The sequence below is a fragment of the Ctenopharyngodon idella genome, chromosome 9 (genome assembly GCF_019924925.1).
Source record: "Ctenopharyngodon idella isolate HZGC_01 chromosome 9, HZGC01, whole genome shotgun sequence".
Taxonomy (NCBI): Eukaryota; Metazoa; Chordata; class Actinopteri; order Cypriniformes; family Xenocyprididae; genus Ctenopharyngodon; species Ctenopharyngodon idella.
In genome coordinates, this window is record NC_067228.1 from 14,236,223 (window position 1) to 14,250,663 (window position 14,441).

The window sequence follows — 14,441 nt, forward strand, 5'->3', positions numbered from 1 at the left end:
TTGTAATTATTGTTATATATATATAGTATTTAAAAGATGAGTATTAAAAAGTATTTAACAAATCAGTATTTCATAACAAATAATTCATGAATTATTTCAATGATCAATACATTTTCCAGGCATTACTATCCATGTATTTATTTTGTATAATATAATATAATATAATATAATATAATATAATATAATATATACATTTTGCCATTTTTAATAACTCAATAAGCACATTTGTACATTCACTTGTTTTACCTAACTATACATGTTGTGGTCATCATATACTGTAATCATATTCATAATCAAGTTCATTTACGACTACTTAAGCTCCCAAAATAAGTTACTAATAATAAGTTACGATTTTAAAAAGCCATCATCAGAAAATAAAATCATATTTTTTTCATTGTAACATATTTAATAATTTTTAAGTAGTTTTATTGTTGCTGTTGTTTTTTTACACAACAGTTTAATGTTATCATTTAGATAATATATTCGAATGCTTTTGAAAATGCAATTAAACCAAAAAAAAAAAAATGTATGTGGTTATAAAGCTTGTGTCGAGGCTTACAAATGGGTCAGGATAGCATTATGGTGAGGAACAGTCGGTCAGAGAGAGTGCGCTGTGATGTGAGCCACTCAACCGAACTGTCCCCACCTGAGGCACACACTTGCCCGTCTTTCACCCTGTTACATAAAGTGTGCGGCACCAATGCTTCCCACTCCAGGGTATGGGAGACAGAGAAAGAGAGAGAAGTGTTCAGCCCAGCTTTTGGCCTGTAATTACGCTCCTCAACGGACTCATGCGATGCTGACCCAGATATTGGCTGGAAGAACTTACTGCAAAACTCTCTTAAAGTGTGTGTGGTTGCCATGTCTTTATGAGAATGTTTAAGTGTGTGAGCCAGAAACCAGACCTGAACAGTAGTATTGATATGAGGCTGCCCGGCTGTAACCCGCCAGTCTGCAATCATAAAGGTATGGCTGTAATTTCTGCCGTTCCATGATGGTAATTGCAACCCGACTTCTCATGAATGCCCCACTGATTCACCCAGACCACCATCTAATTTAGGTCTCATAAAAAAAGTCAACTAGCTATAACTCATCCGATTGGTCAGATTTTTTTAACCTTTGATCCTTGCATAGATCAGTCTTGTCCCATGAGAGAAACGTTGGATGAGTCTCTTTGATGTTTCTGGAGTGATATGGAAATTCATCCCTGATGATACATCATTACTAGACTTCCATCAGGATCTCCACTGCAGTTCATGACATAGTGATGTTCCTCTTCTTTTTCCCCTACATTTGGAGTTTGCTTTTGTTATTGTTAGGTTTGCCAAAAACTTCTTAAAAACTCCATGGAAAGTTTAATGAAATGTAGAATTGTTTGTCATTAAAACGCCAATAAACAAAATACTTTCTCTGTACCAATACAAGTGCTGGAATGTGGTCGGTGGCGTAGGCGTGGTAACTGATGGCCTAGTTTATTGTGATTAGTGCAGTTGCATTAAATTGAGAGGAGGGTGCAGAATGACTAAGACTGATGCCAAACTTTCAGTGTGGAAAATAGGTCATGCGCTTGTAATGCAACTGAACTTTTGAACCGAACAAAAGTGCTTCTATTGTCCTGACACTCAGCCCCTAAGACCCGTAAAAAGACATCATGTTTATCATGAAGGCTTACTGATTTATCTTTTAATACTCTTGTATTTTTTATTCAGCTGATAAGCAACTGCAGCTATTTTTTCATCTGCAGGCAACAAACACGCATTGTACATTTCTGTACTTTTGGTAGACACAAGAGCATCTTAACCTTGCAGAAAATGCATATTTAATTTGGAATAAATGGCTGGTTTATATATATATATATATATATATATATATATATATATATATATATTAGTGCTGTCAAAAGATTAATCGCGATTAATCGCATCCAAAATAAAAGTCTGTGTTTACATAATATGTATGTGTGTACTGTGTATAATTATTATGTATATATAAATACACACACATACATGTATATATTTAAGAAATATTTGCATATTTGTATATACTGTATATTTATATAATTTATATTATATATAAATACAAATATTTATATATAAATAACAGATTTTTCTTAAATATATACATGTATGTGTGTGTATTTATATATACACAATAATTATACACAGTACACATACATATATTATGTAAACATAATATATAATATTTTATTATTATAATTTTAGATTTTATATTTTTAAGGTAACTTATTTTGGGAGCCAAAATATTAAAGTAGTAAATAAACTATATATTATGATATAATGGCCACAACCTGTATGTATTTTGATGTAAATGTATATTATGTATAATAAGTAGTAATAATATGGTATTAAACATTTACAAAATTATTGTATTATATTCTATTATTTTATAATTAATATAAATATTTTATATATCTATTTAATGTATTATGTCATATATTAATGTAATATATATTGCTGTTGTATACTTTGATTGATAGATAGATAGATAGATAGATAGATAGATAGATAGATAGATATTTTATATTTTGAAAGTTAGTGCGTCAGTGATATTTTGACAAAAACGTACACACATTTTATATTTTGAAGGTTGGTGCGTCATTGTGAAGCAGCCCTATCGACTGACGGCAAATTGTGTTGTGATAGTCTTCAACCAATCAGAGTTGCTCTTCGGTGAGAAGCTGTGATTGGATGACGCTTCTTCCTGTTTAGCATGTCACTTTGTTACCCTCTGAATGACCTCGTTTTCTGTCCTGATGGAAACAAGCAGCACTAAAATGTGCTCACACACACACACACACACATACACACAAAAATCAAGATGGCGACACATGGTACCTTATTTTTCTTGCTGTGGTTTCTTCCTGTATCTTCACCAGCAGAGACGCTGTCATCCAGCACGACCACCATCTTGAAATGAGTGCAGCGCCTCTTTGTGATCACCAAATTTTCTAATTATTAATTCTTTCGTGTCCTACATGTTGTTTTGATGGCAATCGTGACTGCAAAATTAAGTTAATTCATCATTTGTAAAATATTTTTATTCCACAAACGCCGCTGCGAGAGAACGCGTGCCGAAATCCCGGAATACATTCCTTCGAATATTGTTTGCCTTTGCTCTTTATCCATCTCTTTCTCCCTTTTTAGCCCTTTTCCCTGCCACTGCATGTGTGTGTATGTGCGTGTGTGTCAGGCAGCCTCATAATATCAGATTGCACAGGCTGCACTGGCCAAATGTGAATTTTATACTCTAGTGAACACAGGCTTTTGCTTTCATTAGCTCACATTCTCCTCAGCGGTGCAAATACCCTGTCGCTGCGCACAAGGGGTGGCAGACGGACCGCCGCGGATGGGAGGGGGTCTCTTGAGTTCCAGAAAGCTCTGCTCCAGAGCCCCTGCCTGGGGCGGGGGGGTTTGCGGTCTAATTTGCCCCATATTGCACCACTGTTTAGGCCCGGCTACTGGATTTTCTGTAGGCGTGTATGTGCATGCCTGGGGTAAATTTGGCCGTTTAAAATTTCTTATTGAATCTCATAATCCTGAATAAATGCGTAATATGACTTCACCAGCTGTGCGGCATTAAAACTCTCATTTGTTAGCATCACTTCCTTAAAGCTCACGGCTCAGGCAGCGCATTTTGTAAGTTCTCAGTTTCAGCAAAAATCCACCGTTTGCTTTCCAGTGTTCACATTTACATTATCGTGCGTTACTCACTCTCAGGCATTTCTTAGGTTACATCAAACGTTTCTAAACCTGATTAGGGAGAAAATCCAGCTGATTCTCCACCAATCAGCAGCCATGATCAAACGTCTAGCGACATTATGAAGGCAAAGCGCGTAGACGCTTTAGCTTTGGATTATCGTTCATGAGGAAAACTTTTTTCTCTCACTCTTTCTTCCCAACTCGGCGCGGCTGTTTCTCATCTTTAGTTAATGCTGCGTGAGAGGAGATAGAGAGAACAAATTGAGAGGAGAAATGTACTTGTACGTAAACATTGCGCCTGCTCGAAAACAGGGCCAGAAGATACAAGAATTGTTTCTGTCAGAGTCCCCCTCGAGAGATGAAAGGAAATGCTGGCTCTGTCTCATACTATTACAGACTCTTGCTTTCTCTCTCTCCCTGAGAACCTGCAAAGAAAGTTCACTTCCCTCTCTCACTCCTTCCTTTTACTGATTACCTTCATTTGTTTTCCTCTGTTTTTATTTGATGACTCTTTAGGACAATTGCCTGGCCCACATCTCAATAGATGTCCTCATTAAAACAGATTACCTCAGATCCACAGCGGACAGAACGAGGGATGACAAAATAAAATGGCTGCGTTTGTCTTCCCCTTTCTTCCTCGTTCTACTTTTTCAGTTTGACCGAGTGCACACGCAACATTGACTTTAACCCGTTACCACAGGACGTTTATTGATTCATATTTAAAAGTTGTACTTCTTTTAACTTCCATAACATTTCCATTTACTTCTTTAACATTTCCATACCGGAAAAAATCACAATTCACAAAAGAGTATAAATAAAATAAAAAAATGAGTCCAATCAGGGTTTATCTGAGTTTTATTAAATTAAATTAAATTTAAAAAAGCTATCAAATCTTAATGATCTGTCTTTATTATTTATTATTATTATTATCTGAGACCACAAAACTGATGGGTGCCGCTCTGTTGGAAAACAGCGACTAGGTCTAAAACCTTCAGCTGACACAAGCTCACATCTTTTTCTATGTAAATTAGCAGAACCCTACATGAAGCACACACAAGACAAACTTGACAGACAACTAGTTGTCCATTATGGTTCAGTTCACACAGCACACACTTACCAAACTCACTCTAAAAATGTAGTCAGTACAATTTCACAATGCAGATTTCACACTATTTATAAGCAAACTATGTGTGAACGTGGCCGTATTTAACACTTTAAAATAGGTCTGACAACATTATTCTGCTGCTGTGTAAATGTCGCCTCTGTCTCTTTCCTTCACTTTCGGGTTCAAACAAAGTGCAGCGGTCAGAGTGAGTGAATAGTAGCTAAAATGGAAGTGTCTTCAGGCGACCTGTCATCTCTGTGTCACTGCGGATGCCAAGATGTGTGCAGCGCCTCCCCCTACACCACCCGACCCTGTTCATTTCTTCCTCTATCACCCCTTCCATCTCTCTCAACCCTTTTATGCACCCTCTATCGCTCCTCAGCGGTGAAACCGGATCTGAGCTTTACCGTAATCGGCGGTTATGTGAAACAGACCTGATCACGGTCCCGTAGCCAAGATCAAGGTAGAGAAACAGGGCAAAAAAATTCACTAGTGTCTGTGGAGTTTTCCACTTGTTTTCCTTTTTTTTTTTTACATACAAAAACAATTGTTTGTGACTCATCTTTTTTTTTTTTTTTTTTTTTTTTTCACCACATGAATCTTTTTTGGTTTCTGTGGGGCCAATTTGATTGACCCCTCCTGATTTATCGATATGATTAAAGGAACCATTCATTAGTGTTTGTCCGTCGGCAGATGAAGGGAAGGTGGATGTTAGTGATAGAGTTTGGCAGATGACAGGAAGGGGTTCTGTAAAGTCTCGGATAACACACAGGCTGCACCAACAACACATGTGGTGGAAGCCCTAAAATGTATTTTGCATATGAATGAATGTGTAATATGACACACCATAACAACAAGTTGCTGTAATTTGGGCTAGTGATGCTTTGCTTTGAATAGTGTCATCATATATATATATATATATATATATATATATATATATATTTTTTTTTTTTTTTATAGTATTATTTATTGTAAAGTCTGCAGAAAAATTAAGGAAAAAGAATAAAACAGAAAAGCAATGAATAATTTCAGATCCTGCAAGTCATGTAGTTTTTTAAACAGCTTCTCTCACGAACAGTTAACACTGCCTCATAAAGTATTTTCACACTGCAGTATTTATCAGACATTGCACAATATAATATGTGTTCATCTGTGTACATTATCATACCTCTTATTTATTTTGTCCTTCATCTGTGTTCTTTGACATATTTTAGTTATACGTTTTATACGTTATTTTATTTTACTTGTGTATATAATTTGTACATTTTTTTTTTATATAATTATATATTTTTTTTATATATAATTATATAATTTTATTAATATAATATTTAACATAATGATAATGATTGAAGAAGATGCTGTTCCTTTAATAACCTCCCAATGCTACAACTTCAAATTAATGATCAGCTCTAATTTCGGGTTTTATATTTTATATTTAAAAACCCAGAGACCACACTTTCCAAAGTAGCACCCCTACAAAGCCCTCCTGCCTCTTTTACACACATCAGATTTCTTTGCATTTCTTGTTGTAGACATTTGGTTTTTCATGAATTTCTTAAAGAGTATATTCATCACCGGCACTTCGTGTTGGGTAGAGTGAATCCAATTAAAATGATTTTGCTGCGATTTTTTTGTCATGTTATTGCGAGACTAGCTGAGAGGAAAAGTTATGGGTGTCCTGCTGCTTGACATTTCACTTGGAATAATTCATACGCACTTTGTAAATAATTAAGCCAGTTCGTCCGTTTTAAAAGCTGCTGCTGCTTTCTGTCATTTGGATGTCACTGTAGGTTTTGCCTATTTCCTCTCTGAAAAACCACTTTAGTTTAAGTATGTATGTGTGTGTGTGTGTGTTTCAGTAAATAAAAATGCACATAATAATATGTACATAAACACAAATATGATATAAACCACACAGAAGTGGCCTTAAAAAAAATGTACCGTCCACAATTTTCCTCTTTATACGTTGGCTTGTCACGCAGGGTCTCTTGGGGTATTGTTTGGCTGAGTGAGTTGCAATTGATATAATAAGTTTTCGATGGTCATTAGTAAACTTTTGCCAGTTTCACTAATTACTGTTGACAGAGCAGCCCTCATAGGCCTCTGACTGTCTATTAGAGATGCAAATCTGCTGTCACTGATCACAAGCTATGAGACTTTATCTTAATGAATTTAATTTCTCCATAAACCTATACAATTTTATATTTTATGACATAAAACTTTTTAAAAAAAAATATTTTATAACATAAAACATCAATGTTGTAATAATAATAATAATTGGCTGTACAATATATTTACATCAATTCCAGATACAGTTTCAGTTAAAATACAAATGCTTCATTAAGAAGTTAGTAAAGAAAAATACTACTACTACAACAAATAATAATAATAATAATAATACAGATAAATAAAATCATGTATTTTTCTCTTTAAAAAAACAACAGCAGCAACAAAATGACATTCTATAAAAAATGTTCATTTTCACTATAAGCTATTTTCAGTTTAAGCTTTTTTACAGATAGATCATACAGTATTTACAGTAAATATTGCGTATAATATACTGTATGAAATATATGTGTGTGTATTATTCATATGTGTGTTTATATATATGATTTATATTTTCATATGATGCATTGTTATATTTTGTTGTGTTCAGACAGCAGCTAAGTGCTGAAGCCAGTCTGCTGCATGCGCTGGAATAAGGAAGTAGTTGTTTCATTGCGATGACTGTGTTTCGGCGGTGACCCCGGTATGTTTCTCCTCCGTGATTTTGACCTCTGTGTCCTTTGCACATCACCCATAAAGTGGCTCCCCTCTGGGCCCTGTGCTTCACCTGCCAGAGCCAATAGAGCTCACACAACCCACAAAGAATCTGTCTCTAACCTTGAAAAAAAAAAAAAAAATCAATCCATTTTGCGTATTTTATCTTCAAAATAAATGTAATCCCAAAATGAACCAACCTTAAAAATCGGAAAATACGAAGGAAAAAAAAAACACTACTCTAACAACATTATATTATATGTTGCACAAATTAAATGGTTTAATACTGACTGTCAACAGGTATCCAGTCAAGGCTAGTCTGGGTAGTTCTCATGAGTAAAACAGCAGCACATGAGAGGGTTGAGCCGTGGGTCACCATGATGTCGTAGCGCATCCATCAGCTCTGTTTCTGCCTGAGCAGAGCGGGACCAAGGGTTGTTTCAGAACAGCGACAGCACCGTGAGACGCTTGATCAGGTGACGAGGCGCTGCACGCCCTCCGGAAGATGACCCTGCAGAACTTTGGGTGTTGAGGTGGAAGAGATGCCAGTGTGTTGTGGCTCCGGACAGCTAACATGATGCGTGTGTGGTGTAAAGTGTTTGCTGATACACAATCGAGGGCCTGACAAGGCGGACTTCAAGTTTCAAATCAAATACACTGTCGGACACAAAGTCGAGGGTCGAAAAAAGTGGCCGTCAATTTGTTGACAAGCAAGCGCTAAATTTCCCTATGATTCTGAGGGTCAGTAATTTCTGTAAGGCGCAGACAGAGAGGAGAATTCACTGGAAGGAGAAAATGGCAGTTACCACAGGGAGGACACACAATGAGACAACTCGTGCTCAGGGTGTGTGTTTTCTGTTAGAACGTTGTGTTTTGCCAGCCGTAATATGAGATGTGATTTCGTAGATTGTTTGTTTGGATCTCATAAATTTTGTTAGCACAGGTTATGAAGAGGCTGAATCATGCATATGTGCTGGAGTTAAACATGAGTTTGTCGTTGGTAAGTAGGGCAAAGTGGTGCATGATGGGAAATGGAGTTCGGAAGAAATGTTTTTTTTGTTTGTTTGTTTTTTGTTTGTTTTTTTCAGAACAAGTGCAATACAGAATAACATTAATCCATGCAGCATTTGCTCTGTACATGCTCTAAATTAGCTTTTAGCTAACATCTAATTTGCAGTTCATGCCTCTGGTTTGGCTTTTCAACAAAGGTCAGAGAAAAACTGAAAAAAAATAAAAAAAGGTATGACAGTTAATTTAATTTTATCGTATCAAATCTACCTTTAAAAAAAACCTGTAGCTCTAAAAAATTGTTTTGTGCTTTCATGTATTTCGTGAAATGTCCTCTTATTTTATATACTATATATTTTATATACTGAATTTTTGTGCTTTTGTAATTTTTAGTTTTTATTTTATATTTCTATTTAGCTTTAATTCATTTTTATTTCAGTTTAAATTTTATTAATTTTACTACTTCAGCTTAAATTTTATTTTAGTTAGTAGTCAAGGCAAAATATCTAATTTTTAGTTAAAGTGTTTCATCTAATATTAATTTTATTTCAGCTTAATTTCAATTATATTTTTTTTATTTATTTGTTTGTCACGATTCCCTGTGTCTCTGTTTCATGGACCCTTATTTTGATATTGTTTTGTCTTGTCTTTTTGTGCCTATGTTCAGTTCCTGTGTAAGTTCCTTTACATTTCCTGCGTCCCAATGTGCATACTATAAACCCTATAGCATACTATAAACCCATAGTACAAGTAAAAACATGTAATATTGAGTTCATTCATATAAAAACGCAGACCAACCCTTTCACACCTGTGAAAGGTTATCCCATTTCCCACGCTGACCATTCCAAGATGGTGGGCGCGCCGTGTCTGGAGCGGTCGAATGTGGCACCTATGTTTCCATTGCTGTCTACGTATACTAATAACTTACACCTGTCCTTCATTTAGCCCCTTGTCATCTTGTGTATATAAACCCTCAGCTACCTTCTGTTTTTCTTCTTGTGTTAACATTTCCTGCTTGTTCCTTGTGTTTATTAAATGTGATTTCATCTGCATCAAGCCTCTTGAATCTGGATTATCAAGTCAAACCAGTATGTGACCATTTTATTTCAGCTTAATTTCAATTATTTTATTTGAATGACAGCTTATGAGGGGCACTAATGTTCATTCAGACATATCATTTTAAGTTATTCATCTTTTTAAAGTAGTGACTGGACCAAACAATATTGTTTTTCACAAACAATTTTAATAGACTCTTGTATAATTTCTCCTGTTGAGCATTAATCTGGAAATGGCTTTCCAGCTTTACATGAGCTCACAGGTCTCATTTTAATGTCTTCTTACATAATTCAATCTTCATAATTGTCATTACAATTAAATGAAGCAGATTTATTAAAAAAATAAAAATAAAAAACAGTGCTTTGAGAATGACAGTGAATATAATTGTGTAAAATAAAGAAGTGAATACCTCATTCATCCCGCAATAGTCACAGTATAATCATTGCTATATTTAGTGTTCACTGTCTGCCGTAAGGATTTAAGGTGAAGCTGTGGTTTAAACTGAAAGCGAATGACATTTATGTTGCTAATTTGAGAGGAATATTTTGGTTGTCGGCATTGCATGATGCAGCCAGACTTTGACTCGTCTGCAGTGCTTCGTGTTTGTTTCCATTATAATTTTAGCTTTGGAGTACAAAGGACCCCTCTGTTCACGCAGGGGGAATTAGTCAGTATGTATACACTTCAGTTCTAGACAGTGTTATATTGAATATAAGTAAAACAAGCAAGATTAGGCCTCCGGTAAGTTAAAGGAACAAGGCATGACAATCTCTAAAATTAAATGCTGTCATTCCAGCTCAAGTCATGGACAATATGATTGCTAAGAAACTTGTTCATGTTGTTTCTGTTAAATTGCATTCATAATGTAATGTTTATACTGTATGCCTAGAGCTGGTTAACATGTTGTAACGTTGTCTGATTGTAAAGTAATTGCATTGGATTTATTTATTTTTTATTAATTTTTTTTTTTTTTTTTTTGGTCAAGAGTGGGTCTACAATTTTTCAAAATGTTTGCTATGGAGAGAAAGTGTGGCAATTTGAGCTCAAATGTTCAGCCATAAATGACAACGCTGCCATTATTTATTCACTCTCATGTCATTTCAAACTTTTATTGATTCAGAGTGCAAAATTCAAAACTGTAGAATTGTTACACTTTCAATTCATGATGGTGAATTTGAATTGAATTGCCTACATCCCACGGAAAGTTGAATTTGAGTTGAATTAACAGGAATTTACTGTATTATAATTTAAAGAAATTCAACACAGGGAAATGAAGTAATATTCCACACTGATCCAGAAAAAAGATAATTTATTAAATGTGGTGAATTAAAAAAGAAGAAAAAAAGACTTTGTCCAGGCAACATTTTCTAGATTAAAATTTCAATATTATGAATTTATCTGAAATTCAATTCACTTTATATTTTACTCATTTTACTTTCTTACATTCCAATTTTAAATTGCAGTTCTGCATCCTGTTTGCTACTACAATTTAATTTCAATTCGAATTCAAGGAATTAAACTCTAATTAAAAAAAATAAAAATTCTCGATTCAGTTCTGAATGGTGCACAATGCTGTACTGATCATTAACCAAGTAGGAATATGAATAATACTTGTTAGATAAATAACAAAAAAGTGAAAAAATACAGAATTTAATAAGCTTTCCATTGATGTATGGTTTGTTATGACAATATTTGGCCGAGATGCAACTATTTGAATATCTGGAATCTGAGGGTGAAAAAAAAAAAAAAATTAAAAATATTGAAAAAAAATCACCTTTAAAGTTGTCCAATCAAGTCCTTAGCAATGCATATCCACTCACAAAAATACATTTTTGATATATTTACGGTAGGAAATTTACAAAATATCTTCATGGAACATCCTATATGATTTTTGGCATAAAAGAAAAATCGATAATTTTGACCTATACAATGTATGGCTGGCTATTGCTAAAATACACTTGTGCAACTTATGACTGGTTTTGTGGTCCAGGGTCACATATTTAAAAAAAATAAAAATAAAAAATAGTAAATTTAGGATTAATTGGGATTAGATAAGAGTTTAGAATCAGCACTTTGTCTCAGAAACTTGTCTTTATGTTCTGTAAAAGTATATATTTGTTATACTAGTTGGACCTCTGTTTGTCTTGGTGATGTTAAGGTACAATAATATGTCACAATTTTCCAGACATGTCAATCACAGTTTCCAGAAGTGGCTTCCAGGAAAGAGACTGATGTTTAGAGAGGGGATCCTTTTATAGTCCGCTATGATTTAATTAAGTCTCTGAAAACTTCTCACTGGTCCTTTAAGCATACCAGTGACTTACTCTAAATGTTTTATTTCCTCTGACAAAAATGATTCTACTCAGTTTTATAAAGTACAATATAGACCACTCCGTCCTTGCCATTTTGCGATTTCTTGTAAGTCAAAAAAATGTTATTATAATAAACAGTGTGCCTCTGGATTCGGTTTGGCCAGAGACTAACATTTCCTGTTTTTCATTGAGGTTTTGCTTTTCATGCTTTGCTTTACATCATAGTGGAACTGTAGAGTGTTGAGCCAAATTTTCAACATTATAACCACAGGACATAATGTAGCCTATTTGTCACAAAAAAAATACATAGCAAATGTATACTGTAGATTTTCAATTAGATAGTCTCTATATGGCCCAGCTTTACCTAAACCTACAAAATGCAATTCAATGTTACAGTGTCATGTTAAGTGTTCTCAGGTCCTTTTAGTCAATCAAACTGAACAAAACTGAACATTTAACAGACTGGAACCATATCCCAGCTCACGAAATGGGTGGCCCTCATGTAATATCATGCCTTACTAAATATAAATATGTTGAGCAGAAACTGAGATGTTGTGCAGAAAAGTAGTGGTTCAGGAATGTTTAGTTCAATTTCAACGAATCTTTAATATGACTCGGGAACATCGAGGGATTCAATCATCTACACATGCACAACATCCTGTAGGTTCTGTAAAGGAAACAGAATTTATTAGTTCACCTCTTGAGTCTTCAGGTTCGGTTTGTTCATTCATCCTGTGACAGCCCCATAGGCTATAATGCAGTCTGTACTGGAAAGAGAAATGATTAGTACACCTCCCGAGTCTTCGGGTCTGGCTATTAACATGTAACATTTTAATTATATTATGCTGAAATGAACAAAATAACTCATCACTAATTCATTCTGATGAACGAGATTCAAAGTTCCGAGTCAGTAAAACGATCCAAACTTCCCATCACTATTTTACTCTGTAGTGATCTAGCCTGCTTTTTGACCACCTGAGACTGACCAGCTACCAAAGAAATCTCATCCACTTTTCAGGAAATTCTATTGAATAAAGCATGGGTTCTTCTACTGAAATATAGTACTGTATGTCCTGTCCTGAGACTGAAGCTCATCCATTTCCCTACTTATCAGATCCTGCACAATAGAAAAGCAGTCAGCCATTCTTCTCATTATAATGGGCGGGTGGCTGTCAGATCTATACGGATAGAGCCGGTTAAAAGCTTTTAGGATTGATTGGAAGTGTTGTACGAGATTGAGGATGAAGAGATCAGATTGAGATAAGAGGGAAAGGTCATTAAAACCAGACATGAGGAAGAGCAAAAAAATAGGGATTGATTTATGAGACGCTGGCCTCTTGAGAACTGCACAGCTGAATGTAATGTTGATCTTTCATTACCATCTATTTATTTATTTGTTTATCCATAGAGCACTGCAGGCAGGTTTGCCATTATAAATGTCATTGGAATTTAGCACCGGAGCATGTTTGGACATTCAAATGATTCTGGTCAGACAGAGTACGAGTCCAGAACAGGCCCATGAACTTGTTAGCCAGAAACCAGTCTTCTCTCCTCAAGAAATGGGATATTTACCAAAACACCATTAGTGGAGATGAATAGAATTGCAAATGATTGTTAAAGGACCGGTTTAGTCAAACATTCCTACTCTCTCTTCCAACCCCTTTTTTCCTCCCATTTACTACTATTTTATTCTGAAAATGCATAATAGTTAGACAGAATCACAAAATCTGTATTTCTTTGGGATTTGCCGATTTTATAATTGTATATTATCCTGTAGTGAGCTACGTTTGATTAGTTATAGACCTGGCAACCCTGCTTGTATATGTCTCTGCACATTAAACTGTGATAGGAGACAGTATTTTAACATGACTTATCACAATTATTTTTTCAATGGAAATATACATTATCTAGAACATTATCACATTTTATTTAGCCACATACATAATTTGCTCAAATAAAAAAGGCATTTTTTTTTTTTTTTTTTTTTTTTTAGAGCCACCAGTTCAATACGCCAGATTATAAAGTATTTTCTGTCATTACTTGATTGTGATTGCTACTACATTCTTATATAATGACTGCTAAACCTTCTCAGACTGACTTCTCACATAGCTGTGTTACAGTATTTCTATGTAATATATAATATTTCAAGTCTATTCATTGACTTACCCTGTAAGTAGCCATGTAAGAATTGGCATAATGTACAGCCAGTCTTTGTTTCACGTTACAGTCCTAATCTGTTCAGCTGACAATGACAATGAGAACTCCTCATTGTTGAAACTTAATGGTCTTTTACTGGACATAAATAACATTTGCTCTCTTAAGTCGCTACAGGCCCCTGCTTCCTTCAAATTACAGCTCTAATTTTACGCTTTTGCTTGTTGTCATAACTAAACTGCCTTCAGGAGATGCAGACGGGTTCAAAGAGAATTCAGAGAGGTTTCACTGTCTGTTTTGATTTCAGTCAGGGCGTTTTTAAAGTTA

General features: G+C 34.9%; 1 long non-coding RNA gene across 1 annotated transcript in view; it reads left to right on the top strand.

Moving 5' to 3' along the window:
- The window catches only part of LOC127519077 (uncharacterized), a 304,028-nt gene that overhangs the window by 178,633 nt on the left and 110,954 nt on the right, over nt 1-14,441 (top strand). The window lies entirely within an intron of this gene.